Source organism: Prionailurus viverrinus, chromosome B4 (assembly GCF_022837055.1).
Source record: "Prionailurus viverrinus isolate Anna chromosome B4, UM_Priviv_1.0, whole genome shotgun sequence".
NCBI lineage: Eukaryota > Metazoa > Chordata > Mammalia > Carnivora > Felidae > Prionailurus > Prionailurus viverrinus.
In genome coordinates this window covers 112,623,507-112,638,397 of record NC_062567.1, presented here as the reverse complement: position 1 = coordinate 112,638,397, position 14,891 = coordinate 112,623,507, and the positions used below count along the sequence as shown (strand labels likewise).

The 14,891-nt window shown below is 40.3% G+C and overlaps 1 protein-coding gene across 2 annotated transcripts in view; it reads right to left on the bottom strand.

Annotated features, from left to right (window-relative positions):
* CRADD (CASP2 and RIPK1 domain containing adaptor with death domain) overlaps window positions 1–14,891 on the bottom strand; it is a 175,656-nt gene that overhangs the window by 10,337 nt on the left and 150,428 nt on the right. The gene's annotated exons all lie outside the window — the stretch shown is intronic.

Below are 14,891 nucleotides of genomic sequence, written 5' to 3'. Positions count from 1 at the left end.
GAAGCCAATACTACACTGTATGTTAACTAATGTGAGTTTAAATAAATAATTTTTTAATTAAAAAAATGAAAAAAATCCACAAGTGTACAAATACATTTTTTTAAAATCTAGATGAACTGATACTGGGATATATAAAATACGAAAATTAGTGCCGGAAAAAATAGAAAACTCAAATAGGTCAAAGTATTAATGAAATACGTTGAAATGGCAATCAAAGCACTTCCCTGCTAAAGAGCCCTAGGCCCAGACAGTGTTCTGGTGAGCTCTATCAAATGTTCATGAAACGTTTCACTTCCTAGCTTCTATAAGCGATTCTAGGAAATAGGAAAATAACAAAAGTTATGTAGCCTATTTTAATTAGGCTGCTTTATTTTTTGTTCCACACAGAATAAGGAGAATACAAGAAAAGAAAGATTACAGGTTCTTTGCAATTATTATTTTAGATGTAAAAATCCTAAATATTCACTGAATAAAAAAAAAAAATCTATTAAAATAATATATTGTGAGCAAGTAGAATTTATCCTGGGATTACAATAATTTCCATATTACAAGGTCTATCAATTAATCCAACATAGCAATCGTCCAAAGTGGTAAGTCACTATTATCTTAATAGATGCAAAGAAGTATTTGATAAAATTTGATAAAATTATGATTCCTTAAAAAGATATCTTTAATTAGGAATGTGAGGAACCTCCTTAACTTGGTATAAAGAAAAAGAAATTAGGTACAAACATTTGAAGGGAAGAGGTAAAACGATCACTGTTTTCAGGCTAGTTGATCTAATATGTAAGAAAAGGCCAAGATCAACAGATAATCCATCAGAACAAGTGAGAGGGTTGAGTAAAATTGCCAGAAAACAAAAATAAAAGCCAACAAACCAGTATTTCTGCATTCTAGCAATAATCAAACACAAAATATAATAATAAACAATAAAATTAAACAATAAAATTGTAAAGTATCTAGAGATTCAATTAACAAAGATCACACAAGACCTCAATGGGGTAAATCTTAAGCATTTATTAAAAGACATAAAGCAAGATCTGAATAAATGGGGAGTCATTCGTGTTCTGGGTGGGAAGGCATATAAACATGACAAGTCTCGTAATGACAATTGAAATTTTATAATGGGGAAAGGAGAGGCTTTCTCCAAACTGGGGAGAGCTAATTATACAGAAAAAAATAAAACTGCACTTTTGTATCACACCATAAACAGTGATGGATTCCTTGCGGATAAAGGTCCAAACATAAAAGGTAAAACTGCTAAGTTAATAAAAATAACGGCGAGTGTCTCTATGACCGGCAGTGGGAAGATCCTTTTCAAAAGATAAAATTTTTTTTACATCAAAATTAAAGATTTCTGTGCAATGAAGGAGACCCTCATCCAAGATGACGGAGCAGAATGGGTCTACACCCCAAGAGGGAAGACTACCCGGACGGTAGACGGTAGTTCCGAAACCAAGAGAAGAAAGACAAGCACCTCCACGGGGAAAAGGATGAAGGTGGGACAAGGCGATTCAAATAAAAGGGAACTCAAAAGAGAGAGAGATGCTCAAACACAGAAATTTAAGAAATAACAACAGAAATAACCATGACAGATCACTTTATGTGCCTGGAAATCTAGACAATGCCAAGCTCTGGCCGAGATGTGGAGACGCCGGGACTTGACTGGGCACTGGGCAGCCAGCCATTCTAAAAGCCAGCAGCAGGTGGGCAACACAGTACACAATCTCGTTCTCACACACGTGTACCCACGAAAAACTCTGAAAACCACCCCTCAGGGACATGTACAAGGTTGTTTATACAAAGTTGCATTATTTGTGCTAGCAAGTACACATATGCCTTCCAACCCGGTTCTCCTGTTTGGGGGTTTATAGATCCCAGAAAAATTCTCGTACAGACTCGTGAGGAGTCATGTACGAGGCTGTTTAGATCAGGTAACGCTGTGGGAGGAAAGGAGCTCGAAGCAATGTCAGAGCTCACTACTAGGGGAAGAGGCAAACATGAGGGAGTACAAAGGGAGTGCTGGACAGTTAGGATAAAGCAAAAATATAAGAAAAAAGAAGGAGACCTGTAACAATGGAATATTTAAAATGTATGTCGTAAAACACCACCACTGGTGAAAACACACACAAATGAAAGAACATATCCGAGACAGAAAAAAATGGTTTGTCGTGGGAGGGAAGGGAATGGAGAGGCTGGGGATGCCAGACTGAGAAAGCCAACCTGACTGGGCACCTCCCAGGGCCTGCGTTAACCTGGGTCCCTGAGTATAGCGTTTCTGCAGAGACGTCCCTTTGGCTGAGGCGCCGGCTGCCTGGAAATGAAAGAAAAGCACTTTAAAAAGAAAACTAATTAGAACCACTTGTTCCGATAGATAATCACAGAGAACAATGTGGTCCTCACAGAGAGGTGGAGAAATAAACTGGTCTTTCTAAAACTGATTCCTGGATAACGAAGTGACCGCCTACTCCAATAACAAGGCTGTGTTGCAAAATACAAGTAAATCAGACTTACTGCAATGGAAAACTTGATTTGACTATAGTCCGGAAGGTCAACAACAAAACTACTAGCAATAACTGAGTTCTCACTGAAATAAAAGAGGGAAGGGACGGTGGCCACAGCTCTGGCTAAGAATTAGCAGGTGTAGGTCCTATCTAAATTTGAATCTGCCATCAACTGGCCACATAACATGGGGTAAGACACTTAGCCTCTCTCAGAATGTTTTCTCATTTGCAAAAGGTAAAACCAGATGATTGCCAAAGCCTCACTTAGATTATATTATTATATTATTATTATTATATTATATTATTCTTAGCTAAGATGATTGTCAAATATATAGGTAAATCGGTAGATATCTTATTCTTGAACATAGAAACAATTCAAGAACTTGTTCTGAGCCTTTCTTTAAAAGTCTTGGCAATCTACCTAGTTGGTATAATGAATAAAATAAAGATACCAGCAGTGCGATACCAAGGGTGAATACATGGAACCGTCTGCTTCAGATGCAAGCAAAAAAACGATGCACTGTTTCTAGAGAATTGAAAAACAATAATAAAACCACTAAAAATCTGTTTTTCATATCAACATGTGCCAAAAATTCTAAACAATGCAAATGACAAATATCTCTTTTCTCTGGGGTGGAATGCTTCCCTGCCGGGTAGTCTGCCCTGATCCCCTTGACCCATTTCTTGATATCAGTAACAGGAACGCCACAGTAAAAAGATTAGTACAGAACACTGAATTCATTTAAATATAAAACTAATTTTAAATAACTGAACAGAATCTAATGTTATATACCCCGACTATATCAAAACAATACAAGTGATCAGAATTAAAGCTAGATTCTAGAACAGAAGATAAACATTGTATCTTGACTTTGTGATGATAACAACGTCACTAACAAAAATCCAGAAGGGAAGAAGGACAGACTGTGAGAGCACCGATGATCTCATTTATCACAGTAGGAAGGAAATCAACACTTCCTAAAATGGAGAGGACGGCAGTCAGGATAGACTATTATCTATGGTAGGAGAGAAGCCCTGAATCTCAGTGAGGCTCACATGGCTCTTCAGGGCATCACCTGCACGACCTGGGTGCGCACTCTATGCTGCATTGATATTATGCTCCTCCACATTCACAGAAGCGTCCGTGCTCACCAAGACGGAAAAGAAAGGCTAAGAGATAGGAGATCTGGCAATTAAATACATCACTCCATAAGTGACCTTCTGCTCACTTCTGCTCACATTTTGTAGCTAAAGCAAGTCACAAGGTCATACCTAACTTGAAGGGATTGAGGGAGTACTCCTATATCCCTGAGGAATTCCTATAGGAATTCTCCTATGTCCCAGGATGGGGAGAGACCTGGGTGAACAGCATTAATGTCTCCCGAGAAACATAATTGGGGAGAAAGAAAATACAAAAACATCAAGTTCTTCATCATCTCTTAGCCACAGACGAAAAAAAATAACATTTCTTACTATGAAAAAAAAATGTTTATTCAAAGTTCAGTAATTTCTTAATTCTCACTTCATTTCTTTTACTCTAGTTAAATTCAAATAAAATTAAGTGTAGTGGTTCTTAAATTTAAAAATCAGCATGTATCATATAACCATACTTTTCTGAAAGTATTTCTCCTTCCTCCCTTCCTCCTTCTTTCTTTCTTTCTTTCCCCTCTCTTTCTCTTATCCACCCATCCATCCATCCATTTTCCCATCTATAAACATGCTTAAAGAGATGTCCAACAGGATGTTCACTTATTGTTGAGGCTTACTTCTAAGTGATAGAATTTGTGATCTTTTCTTTTTACTTTTCTGAATTCCTGGGATTCTTTATATAAAGTGAGCATGTACCATTTTTATAAACATAGCAAGAGTCATTATTAGAATATGAATGAATGAGAGGAAACACCGGACCTTCTATCACTAAGCCTTAAAACCACTAGAGAGTGAGAAAGAGATGAACATAGCTTTACATTGCTGTAGGAAAGGACAGGGGATTATAGGAGCAGAAAATGTGGTATTTCATGATCATTGTATCTCGTTTGAAACTACAAAATGGGTAAATGCTGATAGCTTCAGGCCATGTAGCTGGTTTGAATCGATTATGTAAAGGACATACATTTCTCTGTTTTATCAATTTCTTGAAAAGCCCTTTATATTTTATTCAGAATAGTTGTTGATATATATTCAAGGCTGATACATGTCATTCCCACTAAATATGCAGTTAGTTGCTTATTGAGTTTAAAAGAGATGTTCTTTGGAAATGGAGTTGGTTTTTCCCATTTAAAAAATAAGGGACATTAAACACAAAAGAACGATTAATAAACTGAAAAGGGAAAATCATAACTTCTAACAAGAGCCTATTTACCCATTACACACAGTGGGGACGGGGATGAGAGCCCATGAGAGCCCATAATACTTCTGGAAGCCCATAGAAATGTTTTAATTTCTTTTATTTTTTTTTTAATTTTTTTTTTCAACATTTATTTATTTGTGGGACAGAGAGAGACAGAGCATGAACGGGGGAGGGGCAGAGAGAGAGGGAGACACAGAATCGGAAACAGGCTCCAGGCTCTGAGCCATCAGCCCAGAGCCTGACGCGGGGCTCGAACCCACGGACCGCGAGATCGTGACCTGGCTGAAGTCGGACGCTCAACCGACTGCGCCACCCAGGCGCCCCTTTTAATTTCTTTTAAAATGAGAAGAAAAAAGGAACTTTAGGTCAAAGAAAATGTTTGAATGTATAATATTAATATATACATCTTTATAACAAGAGTCATAAAATGTAACTTTTAATATTTTTTTATGGAGGAATGGGCCACAAAGGCAAGAGTGCCTCCAGCCCATTCAAGTCATAATGCAGCCCTGCTTCTAACATCTCTAAGTTACAAGTTCATTGGCAGGTGGCAAAAAATTACTTGGTTTATTGAAACATGCTTAAAAACTACCTTTGGAAATTAAAAACAGAGTGTGATTGTTGAGAGACAAAATTCCAGAGTGCCTTGTAGATTACCCAGAGTGCGCAAGTGACTATTGCAAATTCTCAATGTTAATGACAACACTGCTTTTTCATAGGTAATAAGCAAATGACATTAAAGGATGGAAGTTCCACTATATGGATATAAAGTTTTGGGTTGTCGCCTTTTTCTAAATAGGCAAAATGAGCTCCTTAATCACATTATTTTCCACAGATGATTGTTCTTCAAAATTTTCAAAATCGTTTAAAAATGTTTGTAAGTCTATTTTAGTCCTCAAGATGGAAACATCAATGTTTAAACTGATACCCAAACTACAAGAAGCAAGCTGCCCCCATGGTCCCTTGATATTATCTTTGTGGCTGATTCCCAGGCAGGAAGGGGTAACGGGAGTTAGTTTAAGAAGCCTCAACTGCATATTATAAATTATAAAATAACTCTGGTAGCTATGTGTTCCTTATCAGTACTAAACCTGCCTGGAAGAAGCGTAAGATCACTGATGAGTGCTTACAGGCAGCTGACTCCAGGCATCGAAAGTACATTCCGTTGACAGTTCCACGGGGCTGAGCGGCTTGGCGATAAGACCAAAGAAATAAAAGGGGATGGAGACCGTGTAAATTTGCCAAGCGACATCTTTCAAAGTTATGACACAATAACCTTAAAAGTGAAAATTTCAGTCCTCATACCAGCAACTGGAGGAGGGGCACGAAGTCAGGTTTTTTAAGTTGCTGCTTTCCCGCAATTGTAAGAGACTATTCGTGTGGTGAGTGACATAATCAAGAATCAAAATCACTTGGATAGATCGATGGAATGATACTAACAAGATTTAATTTGTGTTGGGATAAATGTGACATCCTACCAAGCTTAGAAAATCAATCACAAAAGTACAGAATGTTTTCAGCCTGTCTTAAATGCAGTTCAAGGGAAAAGGTTCTGATGTTTTCATTGCTGGCAAAGGGAATAGGAACCCAGCACACGCACAACACCCTCGCATACAAACAACAAAACACCTCAGTTTGGAATCAGAAACGAGAAGACGATAGTCTCACAGAATTAACACGAGTCAGTCACACGGACCACTTCCAAGGTCAATGATCTGGCTGCACACTATATGGACAGAGATGCGGGACCCTGAATCTCAGAGATTATACAGACCTTGAACACCGGGTCTGCCCAAAGCCAGTAACCTGCAAACACACAGGAAGTCAGTGTGAAAGCACTCGGCACCCACCACAGTGAACCACAAGTTTTAGCAAGACAGAAACTGTGTATCAGTCTTATTCACAGTGAGGACCTCGCACATGTCTGGTACTAACAGCTCCCAAAAAATTTCTTTTAAGTCTTTAGTTAAAAAAAAAAAAAAAGTATGGAGGAAGCGCATTTTATGGAGGGGATGCATTCCAAACATCTCACACAACGTAAGCACAGGGGTACTGCCATGGAGCAAGAGCTAAGCACAGTAGAGAATTCCATTTGGCTTCAGAACTTTGTGATTCTTCACAAAATTGGAATTTTCTAGGATTTGCAGGACTTCAAATTTTGTGCCTAAAGTACTACTTATCGATGATTTCAAATATGTCTAATTTCACATAAGATGGAACGGTACTCTGAAAATAGATGCGTTAATTCAGCAAATATTAGCTGCGGCCTACAATGTTCCTGGTCACCTCTTAGTGCTAATAATGCAGCAGGGGGCAAATTTAGCTATTTATGCAAATAGTTTGCAGTGTGCCTAACACACCTCTGTGGAACTTTGGGAGTGAAAACGACCTATCTGGATGAATTCATTTATCTCACCAGGAAAATAATGCAGGAACTAAAATCAGAAGAATTAAAGTCACTTGTTCATTCTCACAATTAATAGGTGACAGAGCTCAGTCAGAGCCATCCACAGATACCTCTCCTAGCAGGTATTCAGTGTCTACTTAACAGTCACAATCAGCAGCTGAAGTTAACAATTTATGACAGGATCTCAGAAATAACATGGGGTAATTATGAATAACTATTCTTTTAATCTCCTTGTTCTTCTCAAAAAAAAAAAAGAAAAAGAATATTTTTCCAGACTATGCTTTTCTGTTTTTTAACCTAAAAATTTTTTTATTATTGTATTTAAAAAAATTGTTAAGCTTATTTGAGAGAGGGAGAGAGAGAGAGAGAGGGAGGGAGGGGCAGAGAGAGAGAGAGAGAGAGAGAGAGAGAGAGGGAAAGAGAGAGAGAGAGGGAGGGAGGGGCAGAGAGAGAGAGAGAGAGAGAGAGAGGGAGAGAGAGCGAATCCCAAGCAGGATCTACACTGTGAGCACAGAGCCCGATGCAGGACTTGAACACACGAGCCATGAGACCATGCCATGCCATGACCTGAGGTGAAATCAAGAGTCAGCCACTTAACTGACAGAGCCACCCAGGTGCTCCTTTAAGCAAAAATTTCTTTTAAAAAAATATGTATTAGAAGCACGTGCATGTATGTGTGTGTAAAACTGAGTGAAAAGTTTAACAAAACAAAAAATACTTACCTTTTACTATATGATATCCTATTTTATTTTAGCCCTGATTCAACCATTAAAATGATTTCATGTTCCACAAACAGGTAGCAACAGGAAATCTGCTGAACGCTGTTCTACAATATATCCAGCTGGCTAATTTCTAACTCTACATTCAATCATTAGCTTGTATGTCACCACCTCAGAGAAGCCTCCCAGGACTCTTCCAAGTATAACCAACCACGCCCTTCTTCGAAGCCTGAAATGAGTGACAGTTAGAATACAGGCAAGAGGCAGGGTTCAGGAGAGAATGGGAGGTGACACTGGAATGAATGTCTAGGCCACGCCTAAGCCCCACACTGGAACGGGAGCCCCTCGAGCACAGGGACGGAAAGGGTGCCTCCCATCGCTGATCGATTTCCTGGCCACCTGAGCACTTCCTGGCACATGACGAGTACTCAATAAGCAATTGTTGGAATAAGTCCTTTAGGGAGCTGATGAAAGGGCTGACCCCGAAAGCAAATAAAAAAGCCCATCCATCAGAGGCTGCACACTGGTAGCCAATGGACTTCATTTGGCCCGCAAACATGTTTCGTTTGGCCTATGCTGTTCAAAAAATACAGAGACAGCATTTGAAAATTGGGAGCTTTAGCAAAATTCCAGATTTGTGGCTTTGCTGGTCAGCTCACCAGAGTCATCCTCATGCTGGATACCCCCCAACAGCCACTCTCTCCCACAATGCACGTGAAAGTCCAGTTCCTGGGCTGCTTTCCCTTGTCCTGGATCGCTCAGGCTCTACAGGTGTTTAATCTGTGACTCCTATACTAAGCCATAGTCCACAACAGTCTACTGCTTGGCGAATGAGCCTGCAGCCATCTGGGGAAAGAAGAGCATAGCAAAAGGGACCCTTCTCACCCAAGAAAGCATAGATCCTCCCAATTATGTATGGTCTTTTCCCAGTGGGGGAAATCTGCCCGAGATAATTGTCGTCTTCTCTGCCTCTGGGAGGAGATTTTTTAAAAGGGTGAATTTATAGGAAATAGGGACCAGAATTAGAACATTTTATTTTTCCTTGTATCCTTTGGCACTGAATAACACCATTTTGCACAGGTGGGTTTTCAATAAACTTGGAAGTGAGGCTGTGGAAAATTTTTTAAATGCTGTACTGGTCTCAAAATTCCAGTTGTTCAGATTATAAAAGTGATGTTTGAATACCTTCCTCCCATGGACACAGCCTCATGAAAGTCCAACAACTCCCATTTGAAATCATGCTCCATCAAAATCCCAGCATATTTTTAAATAGGAATTGAGAAGGTAATTCTAAAACTTACAAGGAGATGTGAAGGAACTAGAACAGCCAAAATAATTTAAAAAAAAATTTTTTTTACCGTTTATTTATTTTTGAGAGACACAGAGAGACAGAGCATGAGCAAGAGAGGGGCAGAGAGAGAGGGGGGCACAGAATCCGAAGCAGGCTCCAGGCTCTGAGCTGACAGCATATAGCCCAATGCGGGACTCGAACACACAAACTGTGAGATCATGACCTGAGCCAGAGTCAGATGCTTAACGACTGAGCCACCCAGGCACCCCGAACAACCAAAATAATTTAGAAAAAGGACAAAGTTGCAGAATTACACTGCTTGATTTTAAGACTCGTTCTAAAGAAATGAAGACAGTGGAATATGTTCGCGAAAAGACAGAGAAATAGATCACCGCAACAGCCTGAAGTCCAGAAATAGATCTACAGCTACGTGAGCCATGGATTTTCAACAATGGTGTATAGGCAATTCGGCAGAGAAAGGAGAGTCTTTTCAAATGATGCTGAAACACCTGGGTATCTGTGTGCACACACAGAAAGGGGAGGACTTCAGCCTGCCAATTACAAACTTGAACTCAGAATGGATCAGAGTTCCGAATGAAAAACCCGTAACTAGATACCTTCTGCAAGAAACATGAGGTGGGAAATACCTGCAACTTTAGCTTAGGCAAAGATTTCTTAGAAATGACACCAAAAGCATGATCCATAATAGAAGAAGATTGTCATCAAAATGTAACACTTCTCTTTGAAAGACACAACTCGAAGAATGAAGAGACAAACTACAGACTGGGAGAAAATGTTTACAAATCATATGTCTTATAAAGGCCTTATCTACAGTACATACAAAGAATTCTCTACACTTAATAAGGAAACAACCCAATTTAAAGATGACAAAGACTTGAATAGACTCTTCAGCTAAGAAGATATATAGATGGCAAATGAATACATGAAAAGATGCACAACACATCATTAGTCATTAGAAATATGCAAATTAATGGCACAAAAACAGACACATAGACCAATGGAATAGAACAGAAACCCCAGAACTAGACCCACAAACGTATGGCCAACTCATCTTTGACAAAGCAGGAAAGAACATCCAATGGAAAAAAGACAGCCTCTTTAACAAATGGTGCTGGGAGAACTGGACAGCAACATGCAGAAGGTTGAAACTAGACCACTTTCTCACACCATTCACAAAAATAAACTCAAAATGGATAAAGAACCTAAATGTGAGACAGGAAACCATCAAAACCTTAGAGGAGAAAGCAGGAAAAGACCTCTCTGACCTCAGCCGTAGCAATCTCTTACTCGACACATCCCCGAAGGCAAGGGAATTAAAAGCAAAAGTGAATTACTGGGACCTTATGAAGATAAAAAGCTTCTGCACAGCAAAGGAAACAACCAACAAAACTAAAAGGCAACCAACGGAATGGGAAAAGATATTCGCAAATGACATATCGGACAAAGGGCTAGTATCCAAAATCTATAAAGAGCTCACCAAACTCCACACCCGAAAAACAAATAACCCAGTGAAGAAATGGGCAGAAAACATGAATAGACACTTCTCTAAAGAAGACATCCGGATGGCCAACAGGCACATGAAAAGATGTTCAGCGTCGCTCCTTATCAGGGAAATACAAATCAAAACCACACTCAGGTATCACCTCACGCCAGTCAGAGTGGCCAAAATGAACAAATCAGGAGACTATAGATGCTGGAGAGGATGTGGAGAAACGGGAACCCTCTTGCACTGTTGGTGGGAATGCAAATTGGTGCAGCCGCTCTGGAAAGCAGTGTGGAGGTTCCTCAAAAAATTAAAAATAGACCTACCCTATGACCCAGCAATAGCACTGCTAGGAATTTATCCAAGGGATACAGGAGTACTGATGCATAGGGCCACTTGTACCCCAATGTTCATAGCAGCACTCTCAACAATAGCCAAATTATGGAAAGAGCCTAAATGTCCATCAACTGATGAATGGATAAAGAAATTGTGGTTTATATACACAATGGAATATTACGTGGCAATGAGAAAAAATGAAATATGGCCTTTTGTAGCAACGTGGATGGAACTGGAGAGTGTGATGCTAAGTGAAATAAGCCATACAGAGAAAGACAGATACCATATGGTTTCACTCTTATGTGGATCCTGAGAAACTTAACAGGAACCCATGGGGGAGGGGAAGGAAAAAAAAAAAAAAAAGAGGTTAGAATGGGAGAGAGCCAAAGCATAAGAGACTGTTAAAAACTGAGAACAAACTGAGGGTTGATGGGGGGTGGGAGGGAGGAGAGGGTGGGTGATGGGTATTGAGGAGGGCACCTTTTGGGATGAGCACTGGGGGTTGTATGGAAACCAATTTGTCAATAAATTTCATAAAAAAAAAAGAAATATGCAAATTAAAACCACAGTGTGATGCCATTATATACCTATTAAAATGATAAAAATTAAGAAGACATATCCGATGTTGGCCAGGATGTGGAAGAACTCAAACTTATAGGCACTGCTGGTGGGAATGTATAGTGGGGACAGCCACTTTGGAAAATAGTATGGCAGTCTCTTAAAAAGTTAAACATATACCTACCACATAATCCAGCCATTCCACTGCTAGGCGTTTACCAAAGAAAAAAGAAAGCCTGTGTCCATACAAAGATGTGTATGTGGACGTTCACAGCAGCCTTATTTGTAAGAGCTAACGATACGAGTGTCCATCAACAGGTGAATGGAAAAACAAACTCTGGTATATCTATACAATGAAATACTATTCTGTAATAAAAGGTCATGAAATATTGATATGCACATCAACATGAATGAATCTAAAAATGATTATGCTGAAAGAAGCCAGGCAAACAAGAACACTGTATAAATCCATTTCTATGAAATTCTACAAAACGAAACCAATACCAGAAAGCATGTCTGCCTGGGGATGGGGTAGACAGGAAGAAGAAGGAATTACAAAGGGGAATGAGGAAGCTTTTGGCGTGATATATTCATTATTTGATTGTAGCGATGGTTTCGTGGATGTATACGTGTGTCAAAACTTATCAGATTGTACACTAAGAATATGTGCAGTTTACTGCATGCCAATTATCCCTCAATACAGTGGTTTGTTTAAAAAAAAAAAAAAAGACAACAGAACAAGACAAAACAACAACCCTTCTTGTCCCCTGGCCCCACATCATGGTGTGAGGTCCTCCTTCCTAGGCTGCCCCATAACACTGCACGCTGGCCCCACGGCCATCTTCATCACTGTGGATAGCTATCATCTAACTACTGGATTGAGCCATATGAAACTGCCAATATTCTACCATTTCTGGTCTAAAAAACGGCAGCTTCACCCGGTTCAACCTAAGTGCTTGCTGTCCCCCATACCTGATGGTGAATTCTCTGAGGTCCGAGGACAGTCTGGCCCAAGGATGTTTGCTAAGTGAATGCACCGCCACTTTGGAAATCCTTTGCTCTCCAGCCCGCCCCTCTCTGTTGGGTCATCACAAGCAGCTGAGAAAAGGGGCCCTGGGGGAGGGGGGCTGCCTTTAATCCTCATCCCTTTTATCCATTTAAAATCACTCGAACACTCTGTACTGTGAAACCTCCTTTTTGCATAATTTTAAAGCTTCCCATTTGAAAACGATCTTTCAAAGCAACAGAAACACACCCCTAGGTGCTGGAAGCAGAGGATGTAGCTTTGAAAATGTAAAAAGTGTTAAACATTTAAAGCAACCATAAATCAAAGGAAAACTCTGATTCCAGACATCTCTCTGAGGAAAAATTCCAGAGGCTGCAGTATTTTAAAATAATATCATGTGCTTTGGCCCCAGCCTTGGCTGCTTCTCCCTTGGAACAACAAAGAGAACCGCACCAGCCATCACAGGCGGTCTTGTTATATAATGCAGTTAATCGCACATCCTCTCCCCTATGGGATTTAACCTAAGTTTCACAGTGGTCTATTTTATTTAGCATTGATAGTTTTATTCGTTTCATATTAAAGAGATCTTTCCACAAAATTGGCTGCTCTCTCAGCCTTGGCTTGAGAAGGAAAAATATCTGAATTAAAAATCTGTGCAACAGATGGACCTCAGTTACAAAGAATATCTCTGGCTTCAGAAATTCCTCACAGAGGCAGGTGTGAAGCCTGTTAATAAGTTCCTGGCTTTCAGATTTTCCTGAAGACGATGTAGCCCTTCCATTTATGCATTCTGTAGGCAGAACAGAATGTAAAAACACACAGCTCTATAAACACGTGTCAAATTCTAGGGATGTATTTGCCTCGCTATTTGTTCATTTATAAGGCACTGTACTTTTACTGATGGGAAAAACAATACCATCAGGCAGACCGGAGGAGGAGGGAGAGAGGGGAGGTGTGGGGCCACTGACAGGCCCCCTCTCCTGTGTTCAGGGCCCCGGAGCCGTGAAGGGTCGGAGAGGTGGGGAGTGATGCACCTGGCATCTTATCCACTCCTCCTTGCTGTAGTGGCTCTTTTCCAGGGAGGGGTTGAGAAAGGGCTGCACCAAAGAGGTTCTCGTGGCCTCCTGCTGCTGTTCATCCTCGCCTTAACCCAAATCTCCCCTCCAGCTACTGAGTGGATGACAGAGAGGAGAAGCAAGAGAAGCCCTTTCATTCTCCACTGTGACTAATATGACAAATGCCCTGCTCCCAGCTTATAAACGGTTTCGAACACGGTCCTGGGCGGTTTCAGAGAGTTTTCCTATATAAGTGTGTTCCCCCTTGTATCATTTTAAAACAAGGAGAAGGGATGGCAATGGCAACACTTTTACTCTTGAGGCCGCCATCAGGAGATAGGTGTTATCATCATTCTCTTTTTATAAAGAGGGTGTTAATATTAGGAGAAGCTGAATAAGTCTCTCCAAAGCACTCAGCCTAAGAAGTGACAGTCTGGTTTCAAAGCCGGGTCTGTCTGGCTCTGGAGTCTGCTCTTCCGATGAGGCTCTGTGCTCTGCTGTCTCTGTCGGATTAGATGTGTGTCCACAGATCCCTTGCGAAAGAGGATTACTGGGCAGTAATTTCGTGCTGGTTCAAATATGGTTCCCAAACTGTTCAGATGCCCAGAGACACCTACTAAATGGTTGAGCCTGGAGCCAACGAGGAGGTCGCCTACAGAGAAGAAATTATTCATTTCACAGCCTGAGTTTCAGGGGCAGGTGTACCCTAATAGATACTATAATACAAATAATAATACATATTTATTTAATAAATAATACATGATTGATTTAAAACAAGCCCCTTATAAATCCACATTGGCAATGTCCATCTGACTGAGAAGATAATGTGAGTATTTAGCTGACAAGTAGACGAATGGGCCCAAAGGAACTTCCTGTAAAGTGTCCCCACCAACATGTCCCATTTGTGTCAGGGGCAGCCTTCACCTCCCGCTGGTCAGTCACGTTTCTTGGACAGAGCAGCGCCCTCTCACCGATGCAGGAGACACAGATGCCAAAACCAGCATCTAAAACTTTAATAAATGAATACAGTGACTTCCCAGAGGGAGTGCCTTCAGGAATACCACTCAGCAGAAAGCTAGGTTTTAACTTCAGCTATGATAGGACATTCCGAAGTATTCTTGGGTGTTAACACAATAGTTCCAGAAGTAATCTGAGCCCTGG